Raw genomic sequence first — 11,434 nt, forward strand, 5'->3', positions numbered from 1 at the left:
TGAGCTGCTGATCATAGCAGACAAATACGCTACGGCCGATTCCTCCATGAAGACGGAGATTCAAGTCAGCGCAACCAGCAAAGTGGCTCCTCAGGCCCCCCGAACCCCAGCCGGAGACACCAGTCGGCGTCAACAGCAGAACGGCCACAAGCGTAAATCCCCCCGCCGACTTCCACCAGTCGGCAGGTGGCAACAGTTGAAGACCAACAGCCGGAAGGGCAGCCTCCACTCAGACGTCAGAAGGGCGGCAAGTCCAACTAGCAGCCAGCTTTCTCATATGAGCAGACTCTGGATGGACTCGGCAAGTTCCATGGTGGCGCGAAGCCGTCCAACCACACCATACGGAAATGCCACTGGCTCACCAGGATCGCAAAGGGAGACGGCCTTTTGCCTCCCCCACCTACTAGGAAGCCGCCTCCCCCTCCGCCCAAGCAGCCGGCGGTCAGACCAGTCGGCGCAGTGCAAGACAAGTACCCAGAAGAGCAGGGAGCATACATCGTGTTCACCAGTGTGTCCAACGATCGACGCAGCAGATGGCTGCAGCAGTAGGAGGTGAATGCAGTAGCTTCTAACACACCGGAGTTCATGCACTGGTCTGAGAAGCCCATCAGCTGGAGTCGGGCTGACCACCCCGAAGTAATGCCCAGACCCGTCTCCTATGCTTTGGTTTTGGACGTCACCTTTGCCACGGACAAGCGAGCTGCTCGTTTTTCCAGAGTCCTGATAGACAGCGGCAGCAGCATCAACATCTTGTACAAAGACACCATGGAGAAGTTGTTAATCAGGCAGAGGCAACTGCAGTCCAGCCGGACGGTGTTCCACGGCATAGTCCTTGGCCTTTCCTGCTCGCCAATCGGCAAGATCTTGATCGACGTCCTCTTCGGAGACAAGGATCATTTCCGCCGTGAGTCAATATGGTTCGAGGTGGTGGACCTAGAGAGCCCATACCATGCACTGCTTGGCCGGCCAGCCCTGGCCAAGTTCATGGCCGTCCCCCACTATGCTTACCTCAAGATGAAGATGTCAAGTTCCAAAGGGATTCTGACCATAACTGGCGACTACAAGAAGTCATCCGCCTGCGCATCAGAGAGCAGTTGGCTGGCCGAGTCCCTCGTGATCGCTGCTGAGTAGCGGCTGCTAAATCGAGTTGTGGCAATGGCAAGCAAGCAACCAGAGATGTCGCCTGATCCCAAAGAGTCGGAAGCTGAGGGCTCGTTCAAGCCGGCCAAGGAACAAAGAAGATACGTTTGGACCTGGAGCACCCAGAGAGGTACGCTGTCATAGGCGCCCACCTCGAAAGCAAATAGGAAGGCGAGCTCGTCGATTTCCTCCGTGAGAATCGAGACATCTTCGCATGGTCCCCCAAGGACATGCCAGGTGTCCCGACAGAATTGCCGAGCACAAATTACATGTCCGATCTGATGCCAAACTAGTCAGACAGCCTTTACGCTGCTTGTCAGAAGAGAAGAGGAGAGTTGTTGGAGAAGAGATAGCCCAGTTGCTCGCAGCCGGCTTCATCATGGAGGTATTCTTCCCAGAATGGCTGGCCAACCCAGTTTTGGTACTGAAGAAGAACAAGCAGTGGCGAATGTGTATTGACTACACAAGCCTCAACAAAGCATGCCCCAAGGACCCATTCGCCTTGCCAAGGATCGGCCAAGTGATAGACTCCACAGTCGAATGCGAGCTGTTGAGTTTCTTGGATGCATATTCAGGGTATCACCAGATCAAGTTAAACCCAGCCGACAGGCTGAAGACTGCCTTCATCACACCGTTTGGAGCTTTCTGCTACCTAACCATGACGTTTGGCTTGAGGAACGTCGGCGCCACCTTCCAATGATGCATGCAGAAGTGCCTCCTCAAGCAGCTCGGCAGAAATGCTCAAGTCTACGTGGATGATGTGGTGGTAAAGATGGAGAAGCGTGGAACACTACTGGAAGACCTCAAGGAGACCTTCGACAACTTGCGCCGATTTCAGATCAAGCTCAACCCGGAGAAATGCGTCTTCGGAGTACCAGCCGGCCAGCTCCTTGGTTTCCTGGTCTCCGAACGCGGCATAGAATGCAACCCTGTGAAGATCAAGGCAATTGAAAGGATGGAGGTACCTAGCCGATTACTGGACGTACAAAAATTCACAGGTTGTTTGGCGTCCGTCAGCCGATTCATCAGTCGGCTAGGCGAGAAGGCCCTTCCCCTGTACCAACTCATGAAGAAGACCACTTCTTTCGAGTGGAACCACAAGGCGGACGAAGCATTTGTCCAACTAAAAAAGATGCTGGCGACTCCACCTGTTTTGGCGGCTCCGACTCCTAAGGGGCCCATGCTCCTCTACATCACCGCCACTAGCCGAGTGGTCAGCACGGTCATTGTAGTAGAACGCAAGGAGGAAGGCAAAGCACTACCAGTTCAGAGACGGTATATTATTTGAGTGAAGTACTATCGACCTCCAAGCAAAACTACTCCCACTACCAGAAGATGTGCTATGGTGTGCATTTTGCCGCCAAGAAATTGAAGCCTTACTTCCAAGAGCATCCAATCACTGTGGTCTGCACGGCTCCTCTAGCCGAGATCATCGGCAGCCGAGATGCTTCGGGACGAGTGGCCAAGTGGGACATAGATTTGGCCCCCTACACCATCTACTACCAACCTCGCACTGCCATCGAGTCACAAGCGCTGGCCGACTTCCTCGTCGACTGGGCCGAAAACTAGTATCTACCACCAGCGCCCGACTCCACCCATTGGCGAATGCACTTCGACGGCTCCAAGATGCGCACCGGCTTGGGAGCCGGCATCGTCCTCACCTCTCCCAAGGGCGAAAAGCTCAAGTATGTGCTGCAAATCCATTTTGCCGCCTCCAACAACGTCGCCGAGTACGAGGCACTCATTCACGGGCTCTGGCTAGCCAAAGAGCTCGGCATTCACCGGATCCCGTGTTATGGTGACTCCGACTTGGTGGTCCAGCAGTCGTCAGGCAATTGGGACGCCAAGGACACAAACATGGCAAGCTACCGCTTCCTCGTACAGCAACTCAGTGGGTATTTTGAGGGATGCGAGTTTCTCCATGTACCAAGAAACGACAACGACCAAGCAGACGCCCTGGCGTGAATTGGCTCCACCCGTCAGGTGATACCATTTGGCGTCGCCTCCAGCACCTCTTCAAGCCGTCAGTCAAACCATCACCGGAGTCAGACTCCATCTTCGTGCCGGCTCCTCCTGAAGTAGTCGGATCCGACACAAGAGCCCCCGCAGACGGTGCGAGTATTCTGGTAGGCGGTGCGGGGATCGTGGCAGTCGCACCCGGCCCGGGGACTGCGGAGCCCGGTCTAGAGACTTCAGAGCCCGGCCCAGGGACTGCGCCATTCTGCCTGGGGACTTCATCGACACAACAAGTGGTTGCCGACTCCAACACGCCACCTCTCGGCCCAGCCACCCTCATCCAAGTCGCAGTCTTGGCGGTTGCAAAAATTGCAGCACCTTCATGGGCCCAGCCCATCCTCAAATTCATGGTGAACAAAGAGCGGCCAGCCGATGAGATCTCGGCTCGGCTAGTACAACGCCGGGCGGCAGCATACGCCATCATCAATAGAGAGCTCGTAAGGCACAGCGTCACTAGTATTCACCAGCGGTGTGTGGAGCCAGAGCAAGGCCAGGCAATCCTCAAAGACATCCATCAAGGCGAATGTGGCCATCACGCGGCTTCAAGAGCACTCGTCGCCAAAGCTTTCCGCCATGGTTTCTTCTGGCCGACTGCTCTTGAAGACGCCAAGTCTCTAGTCCAAAAATGCAAGGGGTGCCAGAAGTTCCGCTCTAACCCTCATCAGCCGGCTTCGGCACTCAAAACTATTCCTATTGCCTGGCCCTTTGCTGTTTGGGGCCTGGACATCGTCGGACCATTCAAGACGGTGCAAGGTGGTTTGACTCATTTACTTGTTGCAGTGGACAAGTTCACCAAGTGGATAGAAGCAAAGCCAATCAAGAGTTTGAATGGTCCTACTGCTCTGACCTTCATCTCCGACATCACAATTCAGTACGGCATACCGCACAGCATCATCACCGACAACGGCACAAACTTTGCCAACGGTGCCTTGGCCCGTTTCTGCGCGACGCAGGGCATCCGACTGGACTTAGCGTCTGTTGCCCATTCGCAGTCCAACGGCCAAGTAGAGCGAGCAAATGGCCTAATCCTGTCCGGCATCAAGCCCTGGCTGGTCGAGCCTCTGGAGCGCTCTGCAGGCTGCTAGCTTGATGAGTTGCTAGCCGTCCTCTGGAGCCTGCGCATGGCTCCAAACAAGTCAATCGGCTTCACTCCCTTCCTCGTCTACGGTGCCGAAGCCGTCATCCCAACGGACATAGAGTTCGACTCCCCTCGAGTCACCATGTACACCAAGGAGGAAGCAGAGGAAGCACATCAAGACGGCGTTGATCTGCTGGAAGAGGGCCGGCTATTGGCACTCAGCCGGTCCAGCATCTACCAGCAGAGCCTACGCCGATACTACAATCGGAAGGTCAAGCCGCGATATTTCCAAGAAGGAGACCTTGTGCTTCGGCTTATTCAGCGAACAGCTGGCCAGCACAAGCTCTCAGCACCTTGGGAAGGCCCCTTCATCATCAGCAAGGTGTTGGGCAATGACTCCTACTACCTGATCGATGCTCAGAAGCCCCAAGCGCGCAAAAGGGATGACTCCGGCAAAGAGACGGAGCGGCCATGGAATGCAAATCTCCTCCGAAGATTTTACAGTTAATGCAGTATGTATCACGCTACCTTTTGTATTAAAGTACGAAGACTTCGGGCCCCTCGAGAATATCTCGGGGACTGCCTTCTTTTATCTATATGATAAAGAGTTATGCCTATGAGTATGTTATTCTTTACCGGTTGGCACCGGGTTCGACTAGTCGGCCCAGGGACTTGCCGTCTTGAGCTATGAAATGACTTCCTGTAGCCGGACAAGTAGTGTGTGGCACTCAAGCCGTCTCCTGTTAGAAGCCGCAGATTGCAGAGCGACTGACCGGCAAGCAGGATTAAGGTAGAATGGGTGTGCATAAGAAAAATGGCTAAGGACTCAAAGCATGCACATAGCTTAAGCCGGTTTCCAGCCTTTTGCAACCAACTCTTGAGCAGCCGGCTCGCCGTTTTCTAAATTAACTTGCTAAAAACTCTAAATGGCTAAGTACTTGCCTCCCAAAGAAGCCAAGTATTTGATCTAGCGGCAGTCCACAGAGCGGCTATCCAACTAACCAAACGGCAACCAAGGGAAGGCAGCAAACGAAAAAGCCAAAGAGCAATAAGCAAGAAGAGATAGAACGCGGATAAATATTTACATAGAAAGGCCCTTGGCTGAATCATCAAATAGGAGTTCAGGATACACCCACACCTAGTGCATGGAATTGTGCAAAATAACAAGTTCATTGAGACTACTAAGCAGGTAAAACAAAGATACAGAGGCAGCCTAGGAAGCCGCAGACGGGCTCGGAGGACCAGAGGGGTCGGCGGTGCCAGTTGGCGGGGCAGTCGGCTGGTTGGTCTCCGCCTGATCACCCCTAGCGACAGCTGGCTCAGTTGAGCGCGGCTCGTTGCTAGAGGCGCGGTCGGGCTGGGGCTGGTCGTCTGCCTCGACCTCTGGTGCCTCCTCCTCGTCTCCTTCCTCCTCCTCGCCTTCCTCTTCGCCACTGGAGTCGATCACCTCCGCCGAGTCCTCGCCGTCGTCCGGGTTCAGCCCGAACCACTCCGGCGGCGCCTCCTCGCCGTTCTCAGCCCGCTCTGGGATGAAGACACTGGTGTCGGTGTACTCAGCGATTGATGCGGCGCGCCTAACGAGATCGTCCTCCACCGTTGTCAGCTCCGCCTGAGCTTCCAGCCGGAACTTGGCTAACTGGGCTGAACTCAGCCCAGTATACCACGCATTGGCAAATTCCAAGGCCCGGCGGGCTCCAGCCCGGGCTGCAGAACCCTTCCAGGGCTCAAGACGGCTGGCTGCCACCTCCAACCAGTCGGCAGTCCGACTGGGGGTGCGTGGCGCCTGCATGGCCGGCCACAGGGCGGTAATCGCCTGGGCGCCGACACGTTGAAGCCGGCGCAGCATCTGGTGGGCTGGGCGAAGGTGGGCCTTGATGCTGACGACCTGCTCACCAAGAGTTCGGCGGGCGTTGGCAGAGATCTGTGCTCCGTCCGCCCTCCGTGCTTCACGATCAGCCTCGATGGCTTGATTGGTGGTGTACAAATGGCCGGGGAAGAAGTCTGCTAAGGAAGAAGACCGAAGGAACAAGGTTAAAAAATTTAAGGCCGACTCGATTAGCAGTCGGCAGCCCAGAAAAGGAAACAAGGGGAAGCTCACCATCGACGAGATCTTCGATTGCTTGGAAGCCAGAGACTAGCGTCGCCTCTTTGTCAGTCCAGGAGGAACGCTCGGATGCAAATTCGGTGAGAAGGGCGGCCTCCTTGTCCTCCGCCTCCCTCTGGTCCCTCTAGAGCAGCTCCTTCTGCTCCGCCAGCTGCGTAGCCAGCTGGTCGCGCTGCTCCGTCAGCCGGCCGCACTCCTCCTCCTGGACACGCAGCGCGGTTTTGGCTTCGCGCAGCTGCTACTGAAGGGCGGCATTGGCCTCTGAAAAAGGAGGGGGGATGTCGGTCGTCAGCAAAAAAAAGGTCGCCAGGGAGATCTGGCCCGACTGATCAGCAGTCGGCCCGGATCTCCGGGACTACAACCCGCGGGTGCGCCAGCGCGCCCCCGCAGGGAAAGAAGAAGACTTACCCCGGCTGTTCGACAAGTCGGCGGTCCGTTTGGCCAGCTCCTCGACATTGGCGTTGAAGGAGGTCACGCGAAGATTGTGATAATCCTGCATCGAATTTCAGAAAAAAGTGTTGGTACTTGGAACTCGCTGATTAGAGTTCCGAGTCGCCTGCTCAGCAGCCGGCCCGAAACTCGGGGACTACACCCAGTGGGTGCGCTGGCGCGCCCCCACAAAAAAACAAGGAAGCAAAAGAAAAAGGAAGGACGCGTACCCGGATGGCCGTTCGTGACGCCAGGTATGCCTTGGTGCACTCCTTAATGGCGTCGCCCTCGGCTTGGAGCTTGGCATGGACGTCCAGGAGCGCTCGGTTCAACGGGCCCGTCCCGCCTCCCCGCACCCACCCGGTGGGCGCGACGCTCAACACCTCGGTGTCCGGGATCGAGGAGCTCGCAGCGCCGGTATCCAAAGGACGCGGCGCTGAGGCCGCCTTCGTGAGACGGTGGCGCGTCGGCGTACTGACCTCGAGGGCCAGGCCCGTCGCCGCCGCGCCTCCGGTTGGTGGCACTGGCAGATCCGCCGGTTGTTCGCCTGGCGCGCCTCCGGAGGGTGGCGGTGGCGGCACAATGACCTCCGGCATAGCGGCGACATCGGGTCCCTCTCCATGACCGGGTTCTCGTCACCGGCTTCCCCAGTATGCACCGAGAACTCCGGTGGCGGCGGTGCGGAGTTCAAGGGGACGACAAACACCGCCGAATGGCGGCATGCTTCCTCTACATGCTTCTTCTCCGCATCGGCAGCCTCGGCCTCTGCCAGCTTCTTCAGGGCGGCAGCCTCCGCCTTGTCGGCTTCCGCCTTCTTCATACGGGCGGCTTCCCGCTCCTCACGCGCCTCCCGTGTGTTCCGCTCCATCGCCTCCGGGAGGTCGGCGGCGGGGTCAACCCGCCGGGTGGTGGAGGAGGTCTCTGCCGACTTCATGACGGAGTCGACGGCCGACTTCTCAAGAGAGAGAGGGGCCCTAAAGCCGGAAAACAAAGTAAAGAAATTTCAGACAGACTCAATAAAGAAATACGAGGATACGAAGGGAGGTGGTGCTTGCGCTGAAATAAGCTGCGGCGTCTTCCCCACCTTGCGGAAGCGGTTGGCCTTTGCGGCCGCCTCATCCCGCTTGGTCGCCGCGGCTGAGCCCTTGGGCTTCTTCGGCCGGCTGCCAAACAGGCTCGCCCCGGACCTGCACTTCTTGCCGCCGCCTTGTGCGTCCGGCGGAGCTGACGAGCCTGCGCCCCACTGGCTGGCTCCTGGCTGGTGGCGTGGGACGACCTCCTCGTCATCATCGGGCCTGTCCTCGAGACTGGCCCCAAGTCTCGGGCCGCCCGCTGCACCGCCTCCTCCCTCGGTGTCATCCTCCAGGGCCGCCGCCCCCAGGTCGGGGTCGTCAACATCACTCTCCTCCCGGTCGGGGAGGAATTCGCGGTCCGGCCCCACGGTGCCGGCTACTGGTTGGAGGAGGGGGTTCTGACCAAAGCCGGCTGGTCAGATCGGACAAAACGGACTCGGCAACAAAGAAGTCAGAGAGAAAGAGAAAAAGAAAACGACTCACCAGAGGCGGAGGGGCGGCACGTGAATACGGCTCCTTGTCGAGCTGCCACTCTTCTCTAAGGTCACAGCTCGCCAGATAATTCACCATGTAGGCCACCTCCTCGTGAGGCATCTCCTTGGTGCACATCCGACTCGGGTCCCGGTGCCTGCTCATCTGGTAGATCATGTGGGGCGACTTTGAAGAGGGAGCACCCGGCGCGCCATGAAGGCGGCCAGCAAGTCCGGCCCGGTCAGGCCCTCCGACTATGCCAGTACTTGAAGCCGCGCAACAGCACCGGCTCCCGCAGGCGTCAACGTCCGGGCCCGGTGCGACCAGTTGGGTTGCCTCCTAGCCGGCAGGCCGGCTACGAAGGCCGGCAGGTTGATCCAGTCGCCCTCCACGGAGACGTTCTTCACATAGAAGTACGACCACTGCCACATCTTCACCGACTTGATCAGCTTGATGGAGAGAAACGGGTTGTCAGCCCCCGACCTCCGCACGGCGACGAACGCGCCGCACTAAGCCGGCACGCCCGCGGCTTGGGTGCCGAGCTTGGAGTAGAAGAACTCCCCCTAGAGCTCTAGGGTGGGGAGAACACCGATGAAGCCCTCGCACAGGGTGACGAAGGCGGACAGCAGCACCACCGTGTTGGGGGTGAGGTGGTGCGGCTGGAGTCCATAGAACTCAAGGAAGGAGCGGAAGAAGTTGCTCGCTAGCAGACCCAGGCCGCGCAGGCAGTGTGGGCAGAAGACGACCTGCTCGTCCTCCTGCGGCGCCGGCGAAATTTCCTCCCTCGGCACGATATGAACCCGAACGACGTCCTCACCGGGCAACCGACGCGTCTTGCGAAGGAAATCGACGTGGTCGTCGTGGACCTCCGAACCATCCCAGGTGTCGGAATGCGCCGTAGGGGGCGTGACGGCGGAGGAAGAGCTCATCGTGAGCAGACTGCCGCAGCGCTCGACGTAGCTTGAGGTGCGGCGGAGAGAGAGAGAGAGAAGAAGAAGAAGCAGTGGGGAGGTGGGACGTGCGTGCCCCACTGTCTCCCCTCGTCCCCCTACTTATAGCCCAGTGGGCCGCGAAGCCGAGGGGGCAGTTGTGGGATTTACTGCGCCCACTACTCCATGCCCCCACGTTTATCGCGCAAAGTTACTGCGCGCGGTAATTCCGTGGGAACCTCAACCGCCCCCACGGCCGCAGCAGATCCGCTCGCGTGCCGAGGCGTGGTATTGGCGGGCCCCGCCTGTAGACATGTCCCATCTCGCGGATTGGTAGGCGGGCTGGCCCGGCCACTGGTTGCCACATGGTGGGCATGGAGTGGGTGGCGGTCAGGAAGCTTAGCTCACACGCTACTGAGTTCCCGCCGGAGGATTCGAAAGCATTTTTGGACAAGTCAAAGTCAGGCGACTGCGACTCCTACCAGTCGGTCCGGCAGAAGTCAAAGGAGGTCTCACCTCAAGCACTCAGAGAAAGAAACTGCTGAGGCTCCTCGGCTGATCGTCCATGGCGCCTCACCAGCTTCGAGGACTACTGTCAGAGTAATGGGCCACGGGTAGGCTAACCCGAGGCCCAGAACCTTTCAAGACATCGGGGCTGACTGCGCCCCTCAAGACACCAGGATGGAGAGCCACCTTCCAGAGGCCGGCTAAAGGAACAGCCGACTGCCCGCATGCGGCCGAGTCCTGGAGGCGAGGTCAAGACGGGCCGACTCCCGCCTCGCGGCTCCCAGAGGAGCCAGCCACGGGGAGTCGGCCCATGACACCAACAAAGACCATGCCCTCATAAGGGGGAATGGGACGGGAGTGACAACAGTAAAACCCACTCCCTCCCCTTTTCATAGGATGGCTAGGCCACAGTGCGCCGTACCAGTGGAGATCTCCGTCCGGTGAGGCACTGTTGTCGTGCCATCCCTGACATCAGCAATAGTGGGCGGAGTCCTGCACCCACGACGGCCTGTCGGTACGGTCCACGAATGCTGGGCCCTAGCGGTCAGCGAGAGTCCAGAAGACGGCAAGAGCGCCACCAGCCGGACCCGAAGGGAGCCGGCCCCCGGAAGTCAGCATGCCCCTCCCACGGGTCCCACACGCCATTAACCAGACGAGACGGGGAGTGGCTACAGTAATCACCCGCCAGGTAGCAGGGTTGTAGCCACGACCCCATGACCAAGCCTGCGTCATTAGAGGCATGGCTACAGTAATCGGCAGCCGGCAAGACCCGCAAGCGGCGGGTACGGCCTGTCGGCTCCGTACCAGACCAGTCGGCGGGGCCCACCAGCCGGCGGGGCCCAGCAGTCGGCATAGAGGCCGGCGGGAGAAGAGACTGACGGCTGGGCCCTGCGCCCAGTCTGTTTACAATTGTACCCCTGGGGGTAGGCCTATATAAACCTCCCAGGGCACCCATGCAAAGGGTTCTGATCCATTAGAACTAGACCAGACCTTAGAGAAGGGGGAGAACTGCCCTAGTCTCCTCCTGTCCACAGATACAGTTCGAGGAGCACCATTGTACTCACTTTTGCCTTAGTGATCATGCGAAGACCCCGCAGAGCAGGACTAGGGGTGTTATCTCCTAGGAGAGCCCCGAACCTGGGTAAAGTCCGCCGGCGTTTGTGTCTACGCCTCGTCCCGTTTCCAGGCACCGGCGACATTCTACTCGCCCCCACCATGATAAGCCATCCATTGGCATATGTCGCACCCAACCCCGACATATTGTGTAGATATAGATCCCATCTTTTTATCCTTAGTAGCAATGATACATACATGTCGGTTCCCTTTCTGTCACTGGGATCAAGCACCATAAGATTGAACCCGCTACCGGGCACCTCTTTCCATTGCAAGATAAATAGATCAAGTTGGCCAAACAAAACCGAAATATCGGAGAAGAAATAGGAGGCTATAAGAAATCGTGCATATAAGAGATCAAAGAAACTCAAATAACTTTCATGGATATAAAAAGATATGACTGGTCATAAACTCAAAGTTCATCAGATCCCAACAAACACAAGCAAAAAGAGTTACATCATATGGATTGCCAAGAGACCATTGTATTGAGAATCAGCGAGAGAGAGAGAGAAAACCATCTAGCTACTAACTCCGAACCCGAAGGTCTACAAAGAACTACTCACGCATCAACAGA

This window comes from Triticum dicoccoides, chromosome 7A (genome assembly GCF_002162155.2).
Source record: "Triticum dicoccoides isolate Atlit2015 ecotype Zavitan chromosome 7A, WEW_v2.0, whole genome shotgun sequence".
NCBI classification, from domain to species: domain Eukaryota; kingdom Viridiplantae; phylum Streptophyta; class Magnoliopsida; order Poales; family Poaceae; genus Triticum; species Triticum dicoccoides.